This window comes from Sarcophilus harrisii, chromosome 2, assembly GCF_902635505.1.
Source record: "Sarcophilus harrisii chromosome 2, mSarHar1.11, whole genome shotgun sequence".
Taxonomy (NCBI): Eukaryota; Metazoa; Chordata; class Mammalia; order Dasyuromorphia; family Dasyuridae; genus Sarcophilus; species Sarcophilus harrisii.
In genome coordinates this window covers 436,363,673-436,386,457 of record NC_045427.1, presented here as the reverse complement: position 1 = coordinate 436,386,457, position 22,785 = coordinate 436,363,673, and the positions used below count along the sequence as shown (strand labels likewise).

The window sequence follows — 22,785 nt, the reverse complement described above, 5'->3', positions numbered from 1 at the left end:
TAATTATAGGTGCTGTTGGACAGAGCGTCAGGCTTAAAGGAAAGGAGATTCATCTTCCTGAGCTCAAATCTGGTCTCAGATATTTACTAGTTGTGTGACTCTGAAAAAGTCCTTTACCCTAATTGCCTCAGTTTCTCAGTTATAAAATCAGCTGGAAAAGGAAATGCAAAATATTTTAGTATTTCTGCCAAGAAAACCCCAAAAAAGGACACAGAGAGATGGACAGACTAATATACAATAAATAGCACAATACAAGCTTCTTATTGCATAATTTACATTATGGATTAAGGATACAAAGACATAATTAAAAACAGTTTGTGACTTTAAGAAGCTTACAATCTAGCAAGGAAGGTCATGTGTATATATAAGTAGATTAAAGATACAAAACAAGCACAAAGTAGCCTTGGATAGGAAGACACTGGGTGAGAACTAAAGGAATCAGGAAAGGCTTTTTGCCAAAGGGACATCTTGAGGTGATTCTTAAAGAAAATCAAGGTTTCCAAGAAGTGAAGGTACAAAGAGAAAAATGGAGAGAGAGCCAACACATGAGCTAGTGCTATATGGAAAACAGCAGACAGCTAACATGTCATAACATATGACTGTACTATGAAGTTTGGGGGCAAGAGTAAGGAGGAAAAGTAATCTGTAAGAAGTTTTTGTCATGTAGCGAGGTTCGAGATTGTAAAGGGCTTTCAGTACCAAATGGAAGTTTTTATTTGATCCTAGAAGTAAAAAGGAGTCACTGTAACTTACTGTGAGAGAATTGTGGTTAGAGTAACACTTTAAATTTGAAGGAAATTATACTAAGCTTGATTTTGGATGTGTTTAATATGAGGTACCAACAGGACATCCAGATCCTGCAGGGAACTGAACATAAAAGCTTAAAGCAAAGATGAGAGATAAAGGCTGGAGGCAATGATTTCAGATCTATCTGCACAAAGATAGCAATTGAAGCTGAGGGAGTAAACTTGTTAAGTGAAAGAGGGGAGAGAGAGAAGGCAACCAGACCCTAGAAAACACTATACCACCATCACCACCTTTAAATGGTTGGGAAAAAAGATAAAAAGCAAATAAAGTAAATCAAGGAATAGGCTGATAGAAGAACTAAGAGAATATAGTGTCTCTGAAGCAGAGGAAGGGAGTAACATTATCAAGAACTTTAAAAAAAAATAAGATCATAGATAAGAATTGACAAAAAAAGGGGGGGGCAGGGGAATCATTGGATTTAGTGATTAGGATGTTAATGATGATCTCTATGCCAGCATTTTCATTAGTGTAATGGAACTAAAAATCAGAGATCAAGGAATTAAGGAAGGATTGTGTGAAGGAAAGAATTGGAGGCATCAAGAATACTTCATTGATATGTTTAGCAGTGAAAGGGAAGGGGGAGATGGAACCAGTAATCTATGATCTGAGAGAAATCAGATGATGAGTTGTTCTTACAGATGAAAATTCACACTTTATCTCCTGTCTCTGTCTTTATCCTGGCTATCTCCCATTCCTGTAATGTTTTCTCTCCTCACCTCCAACTTATATATTCTTTTGTTTCTTCCAGGGCCTTTCCCCATCCCCACAGATGCTAGCTCCTTCCCCTCTGAGATGAGCTTCCCTTTAATCTATCTTTGATATACCTTGGTATTTAAAGATTTAATGTCTCCCCATTAGAATTTTGAGTTCCTGGACTTTTTCTTGCTTTCCTTTGTACTCCTAGAGCTTAGCACATAGTAGGAATGTGATAAATTTGCTGGTAGGAAAAATATATCCTTATAATACATATCAAGAAGATAGAGAAACTTGCCCCTTTGAACAAAGACGTTGCCATCTTGTGTTTGGAATCTACTCATCTTTAATCAGCAGATGACAATGGTGAAAATGAGTATCCCTCACTGAAGATATGAATGATTAAAACTGAAAGATGATGGATCACAGCCCATCATATAACTTTTGATAAAGTTATTCCTTCTTTCATTTTTAGCACCTACATAACCAACCAACCAATAAGCCATTTAATAAATGACTTTTATATGAAAGGCATTAGTCAGTGAAAACAATAACTTCCTTCAAAGAAGGCTGCTCTTATCATCTGCACTCCCACTAGGTACCTCCCACCTTTACCTTTTTTTTAAATGAGTGTTTTCCCATTATAAGCTCCTTGAGGACAGGGACTATCTTTTTTTTTTTTTTTTATTGTTTTTGTCTTCCCAGCACTTAGCATAGTGCCTGGCATATAGGAAGTAAGTACTTAATAAATGTTTATTTGATTGGACTTTAAGCACATAGTAAGCACAATTAAAAATATCCATTGACTAACTGCCTGACAATTCCAAAAAACAGTGAGGTTTAAGATGTGACCATCCTAAATGAATGAAGTGGAGTAAAGAAATCAGAGTTGAGAAGGTCAAAGGATTTTGTGATCAGTCTATTAAGGGCATCATCATTTTGAAGATATATGAATGACAGCAGGGAGTAAGTCAGAAAAACCAAGACTTGAGTATCTCTCTCTACCATTCTCAAAACTTTTCCTATAGAAAGTGGCCAGGCTCCTTCTCCTGTAGCCAGTGCCTATGATTATTCTCAAATCAAAAGCAATAGATGAAGATTTTCTGGTAGGAAAAATATATCCTTATAATACATATCAAGAAGATAGAGAAACTTGCCTTTTAAAATAAACACTTTGCCATCTTATACTTGGAATCTATTCACCTTTAATCAGCAGATGACAATGGTGAAAGTAAGTGTCCCTTACTGAAGATATGAATGATTAAAACTGAAAGATGATAGATCACAGCCCATCATATAACTTTTGATAAAGTTATTCCATCTTTCTTTTTAGCATCTATTCAACCAACCAACAAGCCATTTAATAAATGATTTTTATTTGAGAGGCATTAGTCACTGAAAACAATCTCTTCCTTCAAAGAGCTGGCATTCTATAGGAAAAAAATTAATGTGTATATGTATATGTATGCCTCTACACATATACATATATATGTATATTTGTTTATGTGTATGTGTGTGTGTAAACGAGATGCATATAAAATAAATATGAGGTAATTGGAATAGGAGGTACTAGCTTTTGGGATGGATCAGGAAAAGTCACATGTAAAAAAATAGTACTTCAGTTCAGTTTTGTAGGAAAAGCAGATTCTAAGAGCTAGCAATGAAAGAGAGAGGGTGTTCCAGGAATGAGGAGCAGTCAGTACAAAGGCACAGTGATGGGAAACAAGTGTCAAATATGAGGAACAGCCAGAAGACTTATATGACTAGACTATGAGAAGGAGACTAATATAAAATAATGTTAGAAAGGTAAGCTGGAGCCAGGTTGTAAAAGGATTTATATGTCTAAGAGAAGAGTTTTAATTGTTTCTAAATGCAGTAAGGAGCTATTGGATCCACTTACTCAACTCCATGCAGGTTAGGGAAGATCACTGGTATGGCCTTACATGTGGTTCTTCAGAATTTCACTGTGGACTTTTAATAAAATGTGGAAAAATACATGTATAACTTATATCAGATTGTTTACCATCTCAAGAAGGGGGAAGGGAAATAGAAAGGGAGGAAGGATAGAATTTGGAATTCAAAAGTTTACTTTTAATGTTTAAAAATATGGTAACATAATTGAGGGACATAAAAAATCTTTTCCAGCTCTACTATCCTATGGTTCTAAATTGGAAGTACAATCCATGTAGAAGGCAAGTTCATGTAGCAGAGTCCTAATCTATGTCTGTACCTGTGTTTTCTCATAGAAACTGGAATGTGCTTAGTCCTTAGAGTTAATGAAAAGTCACCTTACCTGTGATTGCCAAATTGGGAACCCATGCTCTTGGGGGGTAAAACAGAAAAAGGTAATGTCATCTAGTGAAAAGGGGACCGGATTTAGGGTCAGATCACTTGGTTTTGAATCCTGACTGCACCTTTTGGTTCCTGTGTCCCCCATGACTAGAATTTTTCCTCTATTTGTCTAGTTTCAGGGGCCTCTTTGACTTCTTTCAAATTCCAGATGAATTTCTGTTCTCCCTGAATGCTAGCATTTCTTATTCTGATTATCTACAATTTATCCTGTCTATATCTTATACCTTGTTTGTTAATGACTGCTAACATCCTTTCCAATTCTAAAGCTATAATCTATCTTCCTTTCATTCCTCAGTGGAATAGAGAGAATAGATTGTGCCCTTAGCACAATGTCCCTCACATAAAAGGTATTAAATAGATGATACTCGTGGATAGTGGGTCTACTTGATGTAGACACTATCAGAAAGTAATAATGAGCTCTACTCCCCTACCCAGAGCCCCCATTACTCAAAGAGGGAATGTAATAATAAGAGTTGTCCATTAGGTGGCAAAATACTCTAGTCACCAACCAAATGTTCTCATCAGAATCTTTGGCGTGCATACATTCAGGTCACTTGTATTAATTATACATCTATGTAATTTATAGTCACAGAGAGTGTCTTGGGGGGCACAGAAGGTTTTTAAGTATTTTGCTAGGGCCATGGAGCTAGCATGTGGTAGAGATGAGATGAGATCTGAGTTATGTTCCAGGTAGCTTCATCAGCATCTCTCCGGCATGCATGCATAAAAGCTGCAGGAACTAGCAAGGCACATTGAAAACCAAGCAATTAAAACCCAAGTTAGACTAGAAATACTGAGTATTAAATAATGGAATTTTGGTCAAAATCATCTGAAAAAATAAAGAAATCCTGTTTCTACCAGTAGGCAGCATCTAGAATCTCTTCTCTCAAACTATATAATGCTCCTCCTCCACATTCATAGAATGTGTCATAGAAAGGAGTCATTCAATTTTATGGTGGCATTTGTTGGACATAAAAAAATTGAAAGAAAATAAAAAAGAAAGTTTTAACACTTCTGCATAGGTCATCTAACTTCCACATAGGTCATTACCTTCCACATCTCCCTACTACCTTCCTAATGTTTGCATATGGCCAGTGACTTTCTGAAATCCACTAGATCATGAAAAGGGAATAAACAAGAAGGATTGTGTATGTCTAATGACTGCCTCCAAATTCAGACTACATAAAGGAAAAACAGGGAAAAGTGGAGGAGAAAGATGCTCTCTCCATCTAACTAACTAATGGATTTGTCTTTAATGGCAGGTTTTGGGTTTAGTCTCTCCCATATATTGGTCTCTGCATTGATCTGATCACTAAAGATAGAGCTGACCAGGAGTCAACTCTCAATCCCACTGCCACTTGCTGACAAGGCAGGATGCTAGCCCCAGTCCAACTGTCACATGTATTTCTGTGAGCAGTCAGGTAATGCAGTTGATAGATTACTGGAGCTCAAGTTCAGAAGAACTAAGCCTGAATCTAGCCTCAGACACATATTAGCTTTACGTATCCCTCATTTAATAATTTAATAAGTCATTTAATCCTTATTCCTCAGTTTCCTCATCTTTAAAATAGGGGTAGTAATAGCATTTATTTTCCAGGTTGTTGTGAGGATCAATTGAGATTTGTAAAGCTCTTTTGTTCAGTAATCATTTTCCAATCATATTCAATTTCTGTGACCCTGTCTGGGGTTTTCTTGGTGGAGATATTGGTATGCCATTTCTCTTCTCAACTCATTTTACAGATGAGGAAACTGACACAAACAGGGTTAAATGACCTGCCCATAGTCCCATAGCTAGTAAGTGTTCCTGAGATGAGTATTCCCTATTCCAAACCCTATACTCTATCCACTGTTACCTACCTGTAAAGATCTTATTGAACCTTTAAAATTTAATTAAATGTGTGCTATTATTATAATTTCCACTCTAAATATCTTTTTGCCTAAATAGGGCAAAGAAAAAAGGAATTATGAATATTTGTGATCATTATGTGTAATGTTCTTCTCTAAAATGTAATCTTCTCTGGGAGCAGATTTCTTTTCAGTTCAAATAATCACCTCAAATTCAGCCAGGAGTTAAAGTGCAATGCTTTATTGTTTCCTTTCCAGTCTTGTCTCCTTCCTGGGGCCTGGTTAGCTTTCTTAGAGGCCTATCTCTCTCCTTGGTTCCTGGAGCTTCTGCCACTAGTCCTTTGCCTCTGCCAGCTTCAGCCTCCAGTCAGCACAAAGGTGAAAGATGGAATGACTTCTGAATGTCCGGGACTGAATCCTGGTTGAGGCTCCTAGCTTATATATGCTTTCTTAAAGGTGTGAAACTTGTAGAACTCTAATAAGTACTAAGTACATTAGTGAAATAGAGAATTGTTAAGTACCATGCTAAATTAGATAACTGACTTAGCACCTTGTAAGAATCCTAACAATTATGATCTCACACAAATTTCCTTAAATCCCAGAATCTCATCAATCCCTTTCCCTAGTGACCTCTCTAAGGTGGAAGGTCACTTCCCCTTTTTAGAAACACCTGCCAATCAATAAAACATAGCTTATAGTGAAATCCCTTCAATGTCCTGGAGCACCCACAAAGGGGACTAGCCTAGGGCTTACAGCTGAGGTTTACATCTTTTCAGAGCATCCCTTAAGGAAAGATCCTTGCGTAGCCTCAGGCCCCCCCCCATATTCCTCAGATATAAACCTAGGAACTCTCCCCTTAGATTTTACATTTATCCTGAAGATCTGTGCTTTTTTTTTTTCTGGACTTCATCAATATTGATTTCAATACTCTATATTTTTATCAAACCAGATTTAGCAAATAATCTTATTTCTTTGCCTGAGGCCTTCTTCCTCAGGGAAACACAAACTGCCAATATATCTGTGGTGAGATGCAGGAAAAATGGAATCTGAGAAAAAAAAAGTATAGATTGGACTTAGGAGAAAAGAGGAGAGTTGAGTTTAACGAAAATCCTGAGGCTTTTATTAAATTGTATGGTGAAAAGAGAAGGACCAGAGAAAGAAAAGAGTAATTCTCTAGGAATTACCTGTCCAGGCTTCCATATGCTTTGGTTAAAAGGAAGAAATGTGGTATGGTGGGAAAGTCATGTGTTTTGAATTTAAGGATTCAAATCTCAGCCCATTACCTAAAACCTACATAATCTTGAGCAACTCATTTCAGCTGGAAACTTTTAAACTAGATAATCACTAAATCAACAAACAGTGAGGGAACTTAAGATCAGAGGCAAAAGGCCTACAGAAGGTCTGATATCTGACTATAAACTAGCTATCTTTAAGGTGCTAGTGAATTAAATACTAGAGCTGCTCTTTGGCTTTAAAAAATTTATAGTTAGAAGAAACCATAAAGGCCATCTAATTCAGCATTCCCAATTTACAGAGAAGGAAACAGATCCTAGTTAGCAATGGGATTTTCTCAAGTTCACACAGTAAATTAGAAAAGACTTTGACCTAAATGTTTTTACACTTAGGGTATGTTCTTTAAAAATATATATTGTTGACTTCAGGGATGGCCCAATTAAGAGGGTTAAATCAATGACATGTGTGCATTATTTGAGAAAACCTATTTTCCCTATTAGTGGTCCACTACCTCCCCACACCAAAGGCTTCCACTGTGGAATATCCTTTTCCCTTTTATATCCAATAGCTGCCCATAATCTGTTTACTGGTTCTCTCTTTCATCCCCACATTAAGATTTACTTTTACTTTTCCTTCTTACCTTGAAGCTCTGCTCTCTGTAATCTATGCCATGCTTAATGTGCTATTATTCCCAGATTAATGTCTTCAGAAGATTCCTCTAAATGACTGAATAATGATGAAAATTTCCAGCAGAGGTTTTTGGGAAGTAAGGAATGTATCTGTCTTCTTTGTCCACAAATAAAGCTGTCCCTAACACACACACACACCCCAAAACAAAATAAAAACAAAACAGAAACAACAAAAAAAAAAGAAAATATAATGTGCCAAATTACTGATTCATACATTATATATGTTAATACAGTGAAGCTTTTATGAAGGATATTCACTTCAAAAAGTATAATCACAAATATACAAACATACTTCCTCTACCACATAAGAAGCTTAATTCTCTTTTCCCTTTTTATCACCTCTGTTTCTAGTTAAGACAAAGGAAGGAGGTTCATAGGTTAGCTCAGTCCCCATGGAGCAAAATCCCAGTTCCAAGCCCTAAATCCCAGTCCCAAACATCCTGGCTTGTCAAGGTTTCCATATGCTGGTTTATAAATTTTGGTTCCAACATCTCTATGGCTTGAACTTCTGGTTGAGAAGATAACCCACCACATTGGAAACTGAGGGCAATCAACACAGAATAGGAAAAAAAACACCCCAAAACCCAAAACCTATTCTTAGAAAGGGGATAAAAGAGAGGTAAGCAGAGGAAGGTAAATTCCTCTGATCCCAGTAAAGAGGAATCTCAGAAACATGCCCAACTGAAAGATGATATAAAAAAGAACTACAGTCTCAGTCTCATTACTTTTAAGTGGCTTATTAGTATTTTATTTTTCCCCAATCACATGTAAAAACAAGTTTAACATCATTTTAAAATATTGAGTTCTAAATTCTCTCCTTCCTACCTCCACCCCTATGTCTGCATTGAGAAGGCAAAAATTTTAATAGGTTATACATGTGTAGTCATACAAAACATATTTCTGGATTAGTGAAGTTGTAAAAGAAAACAGACTTTTAAAAGTCAAGAAAATATAAAGTAAAAAAAAAAAAAAAAAAGGTATCTCATCCCTTTTCAAAATACAAGTGTGCAATCAGGGACAGCTACCTCCAACATGGTAGGACGCAACAGGTTACATGTTAGACAAAGTGGGCATGCTCAAAAGTCAGGATACATATACCTTTTTGTTTTCAATTTCCTTGTCAAGGAAGTATCAGTATCAGTCCAAAAGCTAAGACTAAGTCTGAAATTCAGGGCAAGGATCTTCAGAATTTGGAGACCAAGAGTCACCAGAGGAAGGCCAACAGCAAATTTGAGAAATGAAAATCACAGCGGGGTATATATCAGAATCTTATATAAGAAAAATGTTGACATACTAGCATTAAAAATAGAACTAATATTAAAAAAAATTTTAAGAATCAATAGAGAAAGGCAGGGTAGGGCAAGGCAGGTTGTCAGTACATGTACAGACAGTTTACAATTGGAGGCTGGTTCAGGTAATGTTGATCAATAGCAGGTGACCTGGTCTAGAAGAAGATCATGACTTTGAAGAATCAGGGTTAGAGGTACAAGTAGTCATACAAGAGATCTCAAAAAGTCTGAAGAATAGCCTAATCTCAGAATCCAGAAAAGGACCAGGGTAAGATAAAAGGGAAGGAATCTGATTCTGAGAGAAATCAGTGCCCATATCTAAGAATAATAACAAGGTCTGGGGGTTAAGATCTAATGGGAAGAGTCAGATTGAGGTGCATAAGACAAAAACTGACAATGTTGAAGTCAGCTGAGCTGATTTTTAACTACTTTACCCACGAAGATCAGCATCACAAGAATGAGAAGATATAACTAGAAAACATTTTCTATTAATTTTCTATTTTAGTGGACTGAGAACTCAATAAATGATAAATGGATGGATGGATAGGTAAGTATTAAGTGCTTATTGTGGGCTTAGCACATATGAAGCAAGAGTGAGCATAAGAACATAGAAAATCTTAGAGCAAAGATTTTTCACCTTTTTTTGTCATGGACCTGACAGTGTAGAAAAAACTATGAATTTTTTGTCAGAATAAAAATTTTAAAAGTATAACATAAAATATATAAGATTACAAAAGAAACCAATTTTAAAAACTTTAAAAGTACAACATAAAATATATAAGATTACAAAAGAATTGAAAGTGTAGATAGCAATATAGATATCAAATATTTTTTAAAGGTAGTTCATGGATTCCAGATTAAGAAACTCTACCAAAGAAATTATCTAGCCACGCCTTTAATTTCACATTAATTAATTACTGATGTCTAAGGAGGTTAATTAAACTTTAAAAGGTCAGAAGAGTCCCCTCAAAAACTAGAGTTAGTAGAAGAATCTAACAGAACAGGTTGAAGCAAAAGTGAAATGTGGTGAAGGAACAACCTTGAGCTGTGACTTGCTTGAATTGGCACAGCAATAGATTAGCCCACCAGCTGAGACAAATAAATCCTGATACATACTTGGTGAGGGCTTTGTGAAAGCATAAAAGAACTACCAGGGCTAACCTTCTTAATATCCTCTTCAGCACCCTTAGTTTGTTCTCTGCATTACTCAACACCTCTGTACTTCATCCCCAGGAACCTGCTATGACTACAAAAGGGAGAACATACACCTGATTGGGAGTTGGTAGGAATGTTTCATAGAAATCCCTCCAATTATGAACCCAATTTCTCTCCAGGAGAAAATGTATCCAGAAACTTAGGAAAATGTTGTTTTTAATACTATTCTTATTATATATTCTCAATAAAAACCGTTTGGTTAAATGGTTTAAAAAATGGTTAAAAAAATAAATGTCATTGGTTGATTCATATTAGTAGTATTCAAGTAGTTAACTGATATAGGGAAACACACCAGATGGGAATTCATGAGTGGTACTATTCAATGCCACAACCCCTCAGGATTTCCCCTAGAATCCTGAGAGATAATCACTCAAACAGTGCTCTGAGAATCTAACCAACAGGCATGAACAAGAGTTGAAAGAAGAAGTCTGGAGGATATATATGCATCAAAATCAAGATTTGAATCTAGATCCTTTCACTCTCTAACTAATGTCCTTTCCATGCTACCAAGTACAACTTAGAAGCAAGAAAAGCTACAGTAATTTTAGATGCTTCAGTATAGCCCTCAGGAACCACAGAAATTCCCCACTCTCAGCACATATCATAGATGGAGCATTAGGATCCCAACTCTGTACCAGGTAAGTTGTTAGACTCTTACTGTTGAGGTTGGGAAAGGGAGACCCCAAGAGTTTGGGGTCCCAGATTGATGTCTCAATGTGTCTCAAAAGAATTTGCAGGTTTCAACCCATTTCCTTGTCAAGGGGCAAAGTTTTATTGTAATTATAATTCCATTACAAGCAAACTAAACCCCAGAAGAGATTAGTAAGGGATCTGAGAAAAGGGGACAGATTAATACAAAATTAGATCAGAGCTTCATGGTTTTTTTTATTATACTTTTTTATTTACAAGTTATATGCATGGGTAATTTTATAGCATTGACAATTGCCAAACATTTTGTTCCAATTTTTCCCCTCCTTCCCCCCACCCCTTCCCCCAGATGGCAGGTTGACCAATACATGTTAAATATGTTAAAGTATAAATTAAATACAATATTAGTATACATGTCCAAACAGTTATTTTGCTGCACAAAAAGAATCGGACTTTGAAATAGTGTACAATTAGCCTGTGAAGGCAGACAAAAATAGAGGGATTGGGAAATCTATGTAGTGATTCATAGTCATCTCCCAGAGTTCTTTCTCTGGATGTAGCTGGTTCAATTCATTACTGCAGAGCTTCACATTACTTCTTTGTTAATTTTATGACTTTCAGGTAGATTTGAGGGGTGGTCTATTCCCAGGAGTTTGGTCATTACTGACCAACAAATTATCTATTTGACAGTCAGTAATGTTGGTAGGACTATTCTAAGGCCAGAAGACTTTACAATCAGCAATAACAAAAATTGATCTCCAAAATCAAGAAGCTTCAAAAGAAAAAGGAAAAACAAAGGATTAAATGGAGCTAAAATGTTTATATCCCTACATGGAAAGGTGATGATTGTCATTCTTAAATATTGTACCACTAATGGTACAGCTAGAAGGAATATACATAGACAGAAGATTCAGGTATAAAGTGAATTTGATGGCATGACATAAATAATTAAGGGATGAGAAAGAGGAGAGCACTGGTCAAGAAGGAAGAAAGAGGTAAAATAAGGTAAATTATTTCACATGACAGAGTGCAAAAAATCTATTATAGTAAAGGGAAATATGAGAGTGTGGGCAATGTGCATCACTTGACCCTTACTCTCAGCAGTATTGGCTCAAAGAGGAAAAATATACACAATCAATTGTATATAGGAGACTATCCTACCCAACAGGAAGGTAGGATGGAACGAGATAATGGAGGATAGACTGACAAAAAAGAGGACAGACTGGGGAAGAGAATAGACAGAAGCAAAACATTATCAAGGAGGGAAAGAATGAAAGGAGGGAGAGAACAAGCAGGAGGAAAAATAGGATGGAAGGAAATACGCAGTTAATAATCATAGCTGTGAATGTGAATGGGATAACCTTTCCCCAAAATGAAAGAGGATAGCTGAATAGATCAAAAACAAGAATCCTACAATATGTTGTTTACAAGAAATGTCTTGAAGCAGAGAAAGACACAGAGTAAAGAAAAAGGATTGAAGCAGAATTTATTATGCTACAATTGAAGTTAAAAGGGTGGTGGTGGTGATAATAATCCTGATCTCAGACAAAATAAAACAAACAAAAAAAATAGACCTGATAAAAAAAGATAAGGAAGCAAACTATATCCCATAAATGGTACCATAGATGATGATGTAATATCCTTACTAAATAAAGATGCATCAAGTGATATAGTATAATTAAAGGAGAAGCTGAGTTACAGATTCATGACCAAACAAGAGATAGAAGGCATTACAAAAGGTAAAATAGTTAATTTTGATTATATTAAATTTAAAAACTTTTGAACAAATAAAACCAATACATCCAAGATTAGAAGGAAAGCAGAAAGCTGGGAAATACTCTTTACAGCAAGCATTTCTGATAAAAGACTCATTTCTCAAATATATAGAGAGAACTGAATCAAACTTATAAGAATACAAGGCATTCCCCAACTGATAATGAACAAAGAATATGAACAATTTTCAGATGAAGAAATCAAAGCTATCTATAGGCATATGAAGAAGTATACCTATACTAAATCATTTTAATTAAAGAAATATTAATCAAAATAACTCTGAGATCTCACTTCATATTTATCAAATTGGCTAATATGACCTAAAACCAAGGAAAAGAAAATGATAAATGTTGGCGAGGATGTGGGAAAATTAGGACACTAAGGTGCTGTTGGTAGAGTTGTGAATTGATCCAAAAATTTTGGAGAGCAATTTAGAACTATGCCCAAAAAGTAACCAAGATGTGCATAGTCTTTCATCCAACAATACCACTGCTAGGTCTGTATCACAAAGAGATCATGAAAAAGGAGAAAGGACCTACATGTGCAAAAATATTAATAACAGCTCTTTTTGTGAAAGCAAAATATTGGAAATTGAGGAGATACCAATGAATTGGGGAATGGCTAAACAAGCTGTGGTATTTGAAATGTAATGAAATACTATTGTGCAATAAGAAATGAAGAATAGGCTTATTTCAGAAAGAATTGTATGAACTGATACAAAGTAAAATGAGCAGAACCAGGAAAATATTGTACACAGTATCAGCAATATTATGGGATAATCAACTATGAATGACAGCTCTTCTCAACAACACAATGATTCAAGTACAAAGGGATTACAAAAGAAAATGCTATCCACATCCAGATAAAGAAATGATGGACTCTGAATATAGATGGAAGCATACTTTTTTCACTTATTTTATTCTTTTTGTGGGTTTTTTTAAATCTTTAAATCTGTTTCTTCTTTTGTAATTGTGACTAATATGAAGATATGTTTCATAAGATAACATGTGCATAACGTATATAAAATTGCTACCATTTTAGGAAGGCAGGAGGGGATAGTGGGAGGGAGAAAAATTTGGAGCTCAAACTTTGGAGCTCAAATCTTCACCTCTACCTTAGCTTCCTCAAAGCTTCACTTTAAGTACCTCACCCTCTGGGAAGCCATCTTTAGAGCTGCTATTCCTCTAACTTTTCCCGCCCACCCACTACCCACACCCACACATGAATTATAAAACAGCAGAATTATATTCATCCAACTGGGCTCCAAAGTTTTAAAATCATTTAGAAGCATACTTATCATCTCATCTGACTCTTACAACAACTTGGAGGTTTATAACATATTTAGGGGTAACTTTCTGATGCTTCAATTGTCTATGAAGATTATCCTCCCCAAAATTTCATTCAGATATTTAGGTTTCAAACACAGCCTCCTATTGTTTTCCCTCTGTGATGTAAAAGTCAATTTGCCATACAAATCATTCATTTTGAAGAAGCATTAAATTAAATTAAAACAGGGTTGATGAACCCAATTCTCTTTTTACTCTATGGAGGGAAATTATTCTACTTACCTAGAAAGTCCTGAATCAGGTTCTCAAAGGCTAAGGTAGAGACATTCAAATTCTGATGGATTTTGTCAGTCTGTAAAGGCTTTGAGTATAGCTTAGTGACTGTCACTATCACTGCCTTCCAATGATCAATAAAACTAAACATAAAAAGGCTCATTCCTAGAATACTAGAGACCAAATGATGTGTGATTTGAAAAATAAGTTGCAGAGCAACTCCTTAAGTCTTCCTATAAGATATGGAGGGAACAAGAGAGGTTGCAATCTGCATGGGCCTTGAAAGAAATAATCCAAACTAACAGAATGAAATATCCTTGCATACTGATAAGGGTTCATTTTTCTGAAGCACTTCAGGACTGGTGAAATACATTCTTTCTTACAGCCTTGTGAGTTAGATTGAGTGAAAGTATACCCATTTTTAAGAGGAAAAAATTGAGGCTAGGATAAAGAGAAATTTCCCAGGTTACACAAATTTTAAAATGTCCTAATTGGGACTTCAACCTATTTCTTATGAACCCAAGACCAGTGCTCTTTTTAGAAAGATACGCCAAAGTTTAGACTCTAGAACAAGGGAGGCACTGCTCCCACAATACTCTACACTTCTCCATCTACATCTGCAATATCACAGTATCACAATAGTGAATCCTTTGGTTCAAGGTTTTGCACTTTGAAAAACTGGCAAACTAGAGCACATCCAGGAAAATAACAAGGATAGAGATAAGCCATGAAAATCAATAGGAGCTTGTTTTTTTCAGTATATAAAAGTCTATTACATAAGAGTTATGATTTCTTTTGTTTACCATTAATAGGGAAAACAAAGATCCCAGTCAAGAAAGTTTCATAGAAATGGTTTTCTGCTTATAATAATCAGAATTATCCAATCTTAAAACTGACTTCCTCAGAAGACAGTGAACTTCCCATGAAAAATGAGGAGAATCAGACTATATAATTAGATCTTTTTTAGCGCCAACATCCTTTGATTCCAACCTTAGAAGCATTCAAGTAGAGACCAGCTGACCTCTTGTCAGCAGCACCATAAAGGAGATTCCTGTTTTGGATAAGATGTTGAACTACATGACCTCTAAGATTCCAGCATTAGCATCCTGTGATTTTAGTGACCGTCTTTAAAAAGAGAGGTCCAGCTAAGCCTGCTTTAATGAATAAGGTTTATTTGTTTATAACAAGCAGCACCTTTTACAAACAAGCCTAATTAATGTCCTCAATATAGTTCTCTTTAATCAGCTAAACATGCTCCCTTTCAACTCTTTATTTTAAATGCTGTTTCCTTGGAAACAATTTGAACAAAGTGTGCATGAAAACTTCAACTAAGTCAATAGATCACAAATTATTCATTCATTCAAACATATGTATTAACCTACTACTATGTTCAACTATGTTCAGAACATCATGCAAGTCATTGGAGCAGCAACAAAATTTAGGTAAGACTTGATCCCTGCTCTCATAGAATTTAAAGTCTAGTAGGAACTTAAGCTATCTCTTTTGGCCGCTTTATTTCTGCCATACCTCTTATTTCCCTGGGTTCCTTCCTGGGACCTCTGCCACCTTGAGGCCTTTTCCAGTCCTCCAATTACCATCAGTTGCTAATACTTTACCTTTTGAGATTAACTTTCATCTACTCAGCATTTATCTTAGATGCACCTAATACTTTACATGTTGAATCCCTCATTACAATGTACTCCTGAAGGAAGGAAGGAAGGAAGGAAGGGGGAAAGGGAGGGAGATAATGAGAAAGAAAGAGAGAAAAGAGAGAAATAGATTTTGACTCAATAGAAAAAAAATTAATAATTCTGTCTCAAAGTAGAATGAGTTACCTCTTCATCTCTGGAGGCCTTCAGATAGAAACTAGATGATTATTCATCCAAAGTCTCCATTATCCTTTTCCAAGGTACCTATTTATACAAGGGAGTTATACTTCCCATAGGGACCTCTGAGGCCACAAGCACAGGCATAGGCAGCTGGGTAGTGAAGTGGACAGAGTGCCAGAGCCTGGAGTCAGAAAGATTCATCTTCCTGAATTCAAATCTGGCCTTGGACACTTATCAGCTGGATTAACTAAGCAAGTCATTTAACCTTATTTGCCTCAGTTTCCTCATTTGTCAAATGTTTTAGAGAAGGAAATGGCAAACCACGTTAGTACTTTTCCCAATAAAACCTCACATGAGGTCATTAAGAGAAAGGTACAATTGAAATAATCAATTACACACAGTGCCAGGTATATTATAAGTGCTTAATAAATGTTTGTTGACTGACTACTAGACTATAAAATCCTTGAAGTCAGAGACCAGGTCATATTCATTTCTGTACCTTTACTATGCGTTGAGACAGATCCCACTCAACAACTGATTATATTAAACTAAATTGAATAACAGCCTTTCGTCAAAAAAAAAAAATCTGGTTCATTCAGAAGTTTGAGTATTTTTCTTGGTGAGATTTGGGATTTTGGGGGGTTTTTTGGTTTGTTTTTATTCTGACAGAGAAAGTAGAAGATACCTAGGAAGCATTCATTGTATGTGAACTGAAACCCACATATTTTTGTTAGCTTACATCCCACCCACCCCCGTTCTTCTCTCAGTGGTTTTTTAGCTACTAATTAAACAGTAGTCATATGCACAGCCTTAAAGTTTTCAAAGCATTTTCACATTCATTATCTGATCATGACAGCTCTATGAGGTAAGCAATGCAGGATTTATCCCATCTCTATTACTCTGTAACTATAATCTGCTTTTTCCAACTATCTCAAGAAGATGGAGTGGCATTCCCCCAACCCACAGCCCACAAATGGTCACACAGGATTTAACCCCAAAATTTTCAGATTTTATGTTTCATGCAATCTGTACTATACTCTTCTGCCTCAGTGATCTGGAATGATAGACTGGGATGGTGCAGTAGTCAACCCTAGCACATTGTTAATTGTGTATATATGAACTCTTGCTCTTTTTTTAGAACCAGATTTTTTGGAAGCCACCTTTTCCCTCCCCCATGAGGTGCGTCAGAATGGTTATAAAAGAAAGGAAAGCAGTGAGCAAAGCTCTGGCCCAGGACCATTCTATTGGGGCTACTCTACTCACTATAATAATAACCTTTGAACTAGCTTAAATTATGGTTGAGAGTAGCTTAGAGCCAAATGTTTCAATAACCAGGTCTCATAAGATCATTGACTTAGAACTAGAAGGTGATTTAGAGGTCATCTAATCCAATCTTTTTGTGTTGCTGATGAGGAAACTGAGGCCCAGAAAGGGTCAGTGACTTGCCCAATGTCATTCAACTAGTATACAATAAAAGCTGTGGAAAAACTTTAGAGCATCATTTGAACCTAGCCTTGTGTAACTAAGAAACCAGATTTGTTGCTTAGAAGTCAGATTTGTTTAATGCTTAATTAACTCAAGTCCTAGATTATGCCACCTAAAACTTCAGTCAGATCTAAAGAATAATTTAAGAAGTTTTCTCCTACTCAAGCAAGTCACCTAGAAGTCCTATCTAGAAACTATCTCTATGGTGGCCAATCAAGTACTGTTTCTTTGCTGCTTTGAACAATGTGTATATGTGCAAAATATGTATAATGTAAAATTTATAAACACTTACTGGAAATGGGTCACTCCCTTTTCTGTCTTTCCCCTCTGCTGAACAACTTAATAAACTTCTGAACTATTTCGGTTCCAGGTTTTGTTCTCTGCCATATCAATGATAGTATGAGAATTAGGATGCTTCAAGACCTAATTTGAACACAGGTACTCGGACTTCAAATTCAATGTAATTTTACTTTGTGCCATACTATTTCTCTTCCATACTATAATTCCAGAAGGATCCCCAAAGGTTGAAGGCGGTAAGACTATATAGCCAAAAGAAGATAAGACTTAGGGTGAAGCAAAATATCCCTCAAGCATTTGAAGGACAATTGTGCCAAAGAGAAATGAGATGGATTCTGCTTGGTCCTTTAATCTAGTTTTATGGAGTCCTAATCATGCAGTTCACACTATTTCTAACTCAACAACTGATTCACCAGATTTCTCCCCCAACTTTCTTTGCCTACCTCAGCACGACTATATCTGGATTGACATTTTTTGAACCATGTTCCTCACTTCACCCTAAACACTCACATACTCTCACACTCTCTCTCTCTCTCTCTCTCTCTCTCTCTCTCTCTCTCTCTCTCTCTCTCTCTCTCTCTCTCTTCCTTCCCTCCCCCTCCCTCTCTCTCCCACACCAGACTAGAATGAGAGACAATAGGAAAAAGTTACAGAGGGTAAAATTTTGGATCTGTGTAAATAAAAGTGTCACCATGTAAATGGAATGGGCTTCCATGGGTAGTAGGGAGCCCATTCAAAAAGAAGCTTGTCAGAGGTGGTAGCAGACCATTTGCCTTATGGAATAGATTAAATAAGCTTCCAGTTTCTGAGCTTCTCTTCTACCCATCTTCTACCAGTCTCTCCAAAGCTGAGAACATGCTGTGATTGCTCAGAGAAAATGCATTGTCCTAACTGGCCCTGCAATTACATCCTGAACCTCAGCAACAAAACACACCCAAGTAAGTCCTAACTTCTTGCTGTGTTAGTGAGTTTTTAGATTGTTAAGAGATGACTAATAAGTGACAGATTAAATGACTATGGAAAAGATCAAAATATAATATTTAAGGGCAATACTTCAGCAGGATTAATACTCTTTAACCCCTTTCCCACAAACCTCAGATTAGGGCTGGGAATACTTTTTGCCTTCCTCTGCATGATAGGACAATTCATTCTCATTTAGCCATGCCCCCAAAGTCAAGTGTATTTTTAGGCTATAAAAGTGCTATAATTAGACTTTCTTTGAGGACTCTTAGGTATAGGTTACATAAGTGGTATCTTGAGATTATTGAAACTCAAGAATAATCCTCCTACCTACATATCAGACTGCTAATTCAGGGTTCTTAAGAGTAGCCAAAGTTCATTTAGCTTTTCAGGGTTTGGGAGCAGATGATCTCAGTTGCTTTCAGATGACTCTAACAGCAGTTTCAAAAGGAAGAGTTTACATTTAAACTCATGACCTTCCATTGCCAAAAGACAAAATGGCCATTTCTAAGCAAATCATAAATTCAAACCACAAATGTTTGTACATGAGTATTATAAATTCAAGATTATACCTTTAAAAACAGCATTGGGATACATTAATGCAGAACATACCCTGCATCAAACGAATAACTTCTCTTTTTTTAAATAACATTGCAACTTGCAAAGCCAAGCAGCCCAGTGTGGTTAGTTGAAGACTCTCCTTTATCAATTATCAGGCAGAATCTTCAGCTTTCACTAGTTTGAATCAATTCATTCTATTTTTTATCAATTAGATTGTTGAGAAATGTGTCCTTTATATTGAGCCAAAATCTTCTCTCTTTGCAACTTCTATATGTATGTCCTAGGCTATGTAAGAATCAACTGCAAGAAACAAGAGTGGCAGTTTTTTTTTAACCTTCTTTCTAGATCCAATTTCTCTTGTGCAGCAAGCTAACTGTATAAATATGTATACATATGTTGTATTTAACATATACTTTAACATATTTAACATGTATTGGACTACCTGCCATCTAGGGGAGGAGGTGGGGAGAAGGAGGAGAAAAGTGGGAACAAAAGGTTTTGCAAGGGTCAATGTTGAAAAATTACCCATCATATGTTTTGTAAATAAAAAGCTATAATATTAAAAAAGAAAGAAAGAAAAGACTAGGTAGAGGACAGGTGGGTGTGATCATAGTGGAAAAATATGTTCTGTAGATTTGTTCCTACAGTAAGGAAAGCTAGATGGATGGAGTAGGAATTAGGGCCTGGAGTAAGGAAATCTCATCTTCCTGAGTTCAGATGTAGCCTCAGACATTTACTAGCTGTGTGATCCTGAGTAAGTCACTTAACCCCATTTGTCTCAACTTCCTCATCTATAAAATATGCTGGAGAAGAAAATGGTAAACCATTCCAGTCTCTTTGCCAAGAAAACCCCACATGGGGTGATAGCAACTGAAATGGCTGAACAACAGTAACAAAGTTCATCCTAAAGGTGTTCTTCCCTTCCTTCCCAAACAACCAAGAGACATCAATCAAGAGACATTTATGAACCAGAGTCATGGATGAGGCAAGCAAAATCAAGTGTTCACTTGTCTAGAAATAGGTTAAGGACCACTGACAGGCAGGATGATAGATGGATCTATGGAAATCATCAAAGAAAAGAGAGATTTAGGAGATCAGTGGATGCAAGCAACCCAAGTTCGAGCTTCAAGGTACAGAAGAGATAACAAGAATCAGGGTGTCAAGTTAAGACATTTGGTACAGAGACATAGGAAAATGATCTTAGGTAGCAAAGGATCATGACCCCAGGTTAGAGTCTGAGCAACCAGCTCTTCCTAATTAGTACCTGAATAAAAGAACTAGAACACTGGAAATAAGAATGGAGCTCCCCCTCTCCCCCAACCATTTCTTGAATGCTACCTCTCTTCTTGCTGCCAATGCTTTCAGGATCCATAAATTCATTATAAGCAGCTGAAAACTTTTACAATCTCTTTACTTACCTTAGATATCAACTCCTTATTAGTCATTTCTGTGCTGTCATTTCTAGTATAAAGGTCACTCTCCTTTTAAGGGAAAATAGAAAAAAAGAAAAAGAAAAACATGAGAAATAAGCAGCATATTACCTGTATTGTTAATCATCATGGTCCCATCTACACCAAAGATTCTTTCCTTTCTTTTTCTCTTAACTTAGTTTAAAATAAATAAATGAAAAACTTTGTGTTGATTTTAGTTTTTTTTGTCTCCAGTCTTAGCCTATGCTAAATTTTAAGATTCCTTACACTACTTTCAAAGAAATATGCCATACTCTCATGCTTAACTTCCGTGGCCTGATGCAAATTTTTTCTTATGTATATTTTCTTTTTTAAAACTAACTTGGGAGGGCAGCTAATTAGAGGTGGATAGAGGCAAGCCCTGGAGTCTGGAGGACTTGAATTCAAAATTAGCCTCAGACTCTTTCTAGCTGAGTAACCCTGAGCAAGTCATTTAATCCCGAATGCCTAAACAAACAAATAAAACCATAAATAAGTTGGGTAAGGGAATACATTGTACATGTCCTTCAGATAAATCCCATTTTTCCTCCATAACATTGATTCCCTCTGTTTTCAAAATTTTATTCTTGAGTTTCTCTCATCTACAATGAACTTTCTTTAATTAAATGGTTTTATGCCATGACATCCTATTTTTTTCCCTGAACTCTTTGAAATATGCTCTCCCAAAATTAAGGGAGCATGTGCCAATGCTATCCTAGTCACACATTTCTTTTCTTTTTCTAAGACAGTCATTACTTTTCCCTGAAAATTGTCATCCTTTTTACTCCAGGAACCAGTTTTTCCCAATTAGTGAAAATCATATCCAGAATAGAATTTCCCTTTGCTCATTTCTCTCCATTTTAAAGAATCAAATTATCACTCAACCATTCTCCTGCCTCCTCTCTTCCTCTCAAAATTCTTCCAAATCCCCCAGAATCCTCTTCCTCCTCAAACCTTCCTAGATCATTTTTGAGAAATCTCTCCTATGATTTATCACAGCCCTACATTGTATTTCACTTATTTGTGGACATCTTATGGGCCCAGTAGATTATAAATTCTTTGGGAGTGTATACTATATATATTTTTTCATGTTTGTGTCCTCAGCATCGCACAGAGATTTTGGCACAAAAGATAAAGGAGCATTGCTTCTGTCTAGAATCAGAAGACACAGATTCAAGTTCCATCTCTGTTATCATCCATGTGACCATAAGCAAATCACTGAACTTCCTTGAATCTCAGTTTTCTCATCTGTAGAATTAAGATGGCTTCTGAGGGTCTTCTGGATCTAAGTCTCTGAGCCTATCAACAGTAAGCTTCAGAGTCAAGAGCTTTTTGTATGCTCCTTGCCTGGTGTAAGAACTGATTTTGGAATGCTAGTGAACCCGGGCCTATAGAAGATTAGTAGGTATTTTCTAAAAAAGAGGAGTAAAGAGATAGGCAGGCAAGGTCAATCTTACCAAGAATCCAGGGATGTATAAGGAAAAGAATACTGACCTGAAAGTCAAAAGACCAAAGTCCCAATCCTAGCTCAGCTGTGCAACCTTATTTAAGCCAGGAAAGCCTCAGACTATGAGTGGTTTTAATCTGGAGTCCATCAATTTATTTTTTAATATTTTAAATTTTCATTTAATTTAAATATTTAATGTTTTTAATTACATGTTAAAATACATGTTTTCCTATATAATTCTCTATTTTATTTTGTGTATCTAAAATAATTCTAAGAAAGAGTCCATCAGCTTCACCAGACTATCAAAGAGGTCCAAAACACAATGAAGAGCCATAGGTCACTAGATGATTCTCTGGGTTTGGAATTTGATTCTCTGATTAAGTGACATCATAAAGGCTTCCACATGGACTCTGCTAGACAGCAGGTGAGTAGAGCTCAGTGGTAAGACAAAGGAAATTTTTTTTAGGTCCAAGAAGAAAGTTATCTAAATTTTAAATATATCAATTGTTTCTTCATTTCTTTAAAGTAATCTGTTCTGGCCCCTAAATGGCTAAGTGGCTTTCCTTTCTCTGGCTCTCAATCTCTTCTATTAAAATTGAAGGGATTGGACATGATCTCATTAAGTCCTTTCTATCTCTTTAGTTTTTATCATTGT

At 36.1% G+C, this 22,785-nt stretch overlaps 1 long non-coding RNA gene across 1 annotated transcript; it reads right to left on the bottom strand.

Annotated features, from left to right (window-relative positions):
* Positions 1-7,208: 7,208 nt before the first annotated feature.
* Positions 7,209-22,338, bottom strand: LOC116421727. The gene is made up of 3 exons (XR_004232223.1): positions 22,178-22,338; positions 20,654-20,716; positions 7,209-7,740 (listed from the first exon to the last, which is right to left on the bottom strand). It is a non-coding gene; the product is annotated as an uncharacterized LOC116421727 (long non-coding RNA).
* Positions 22,339-22,785: the final 447 nt, after the last annotated feature.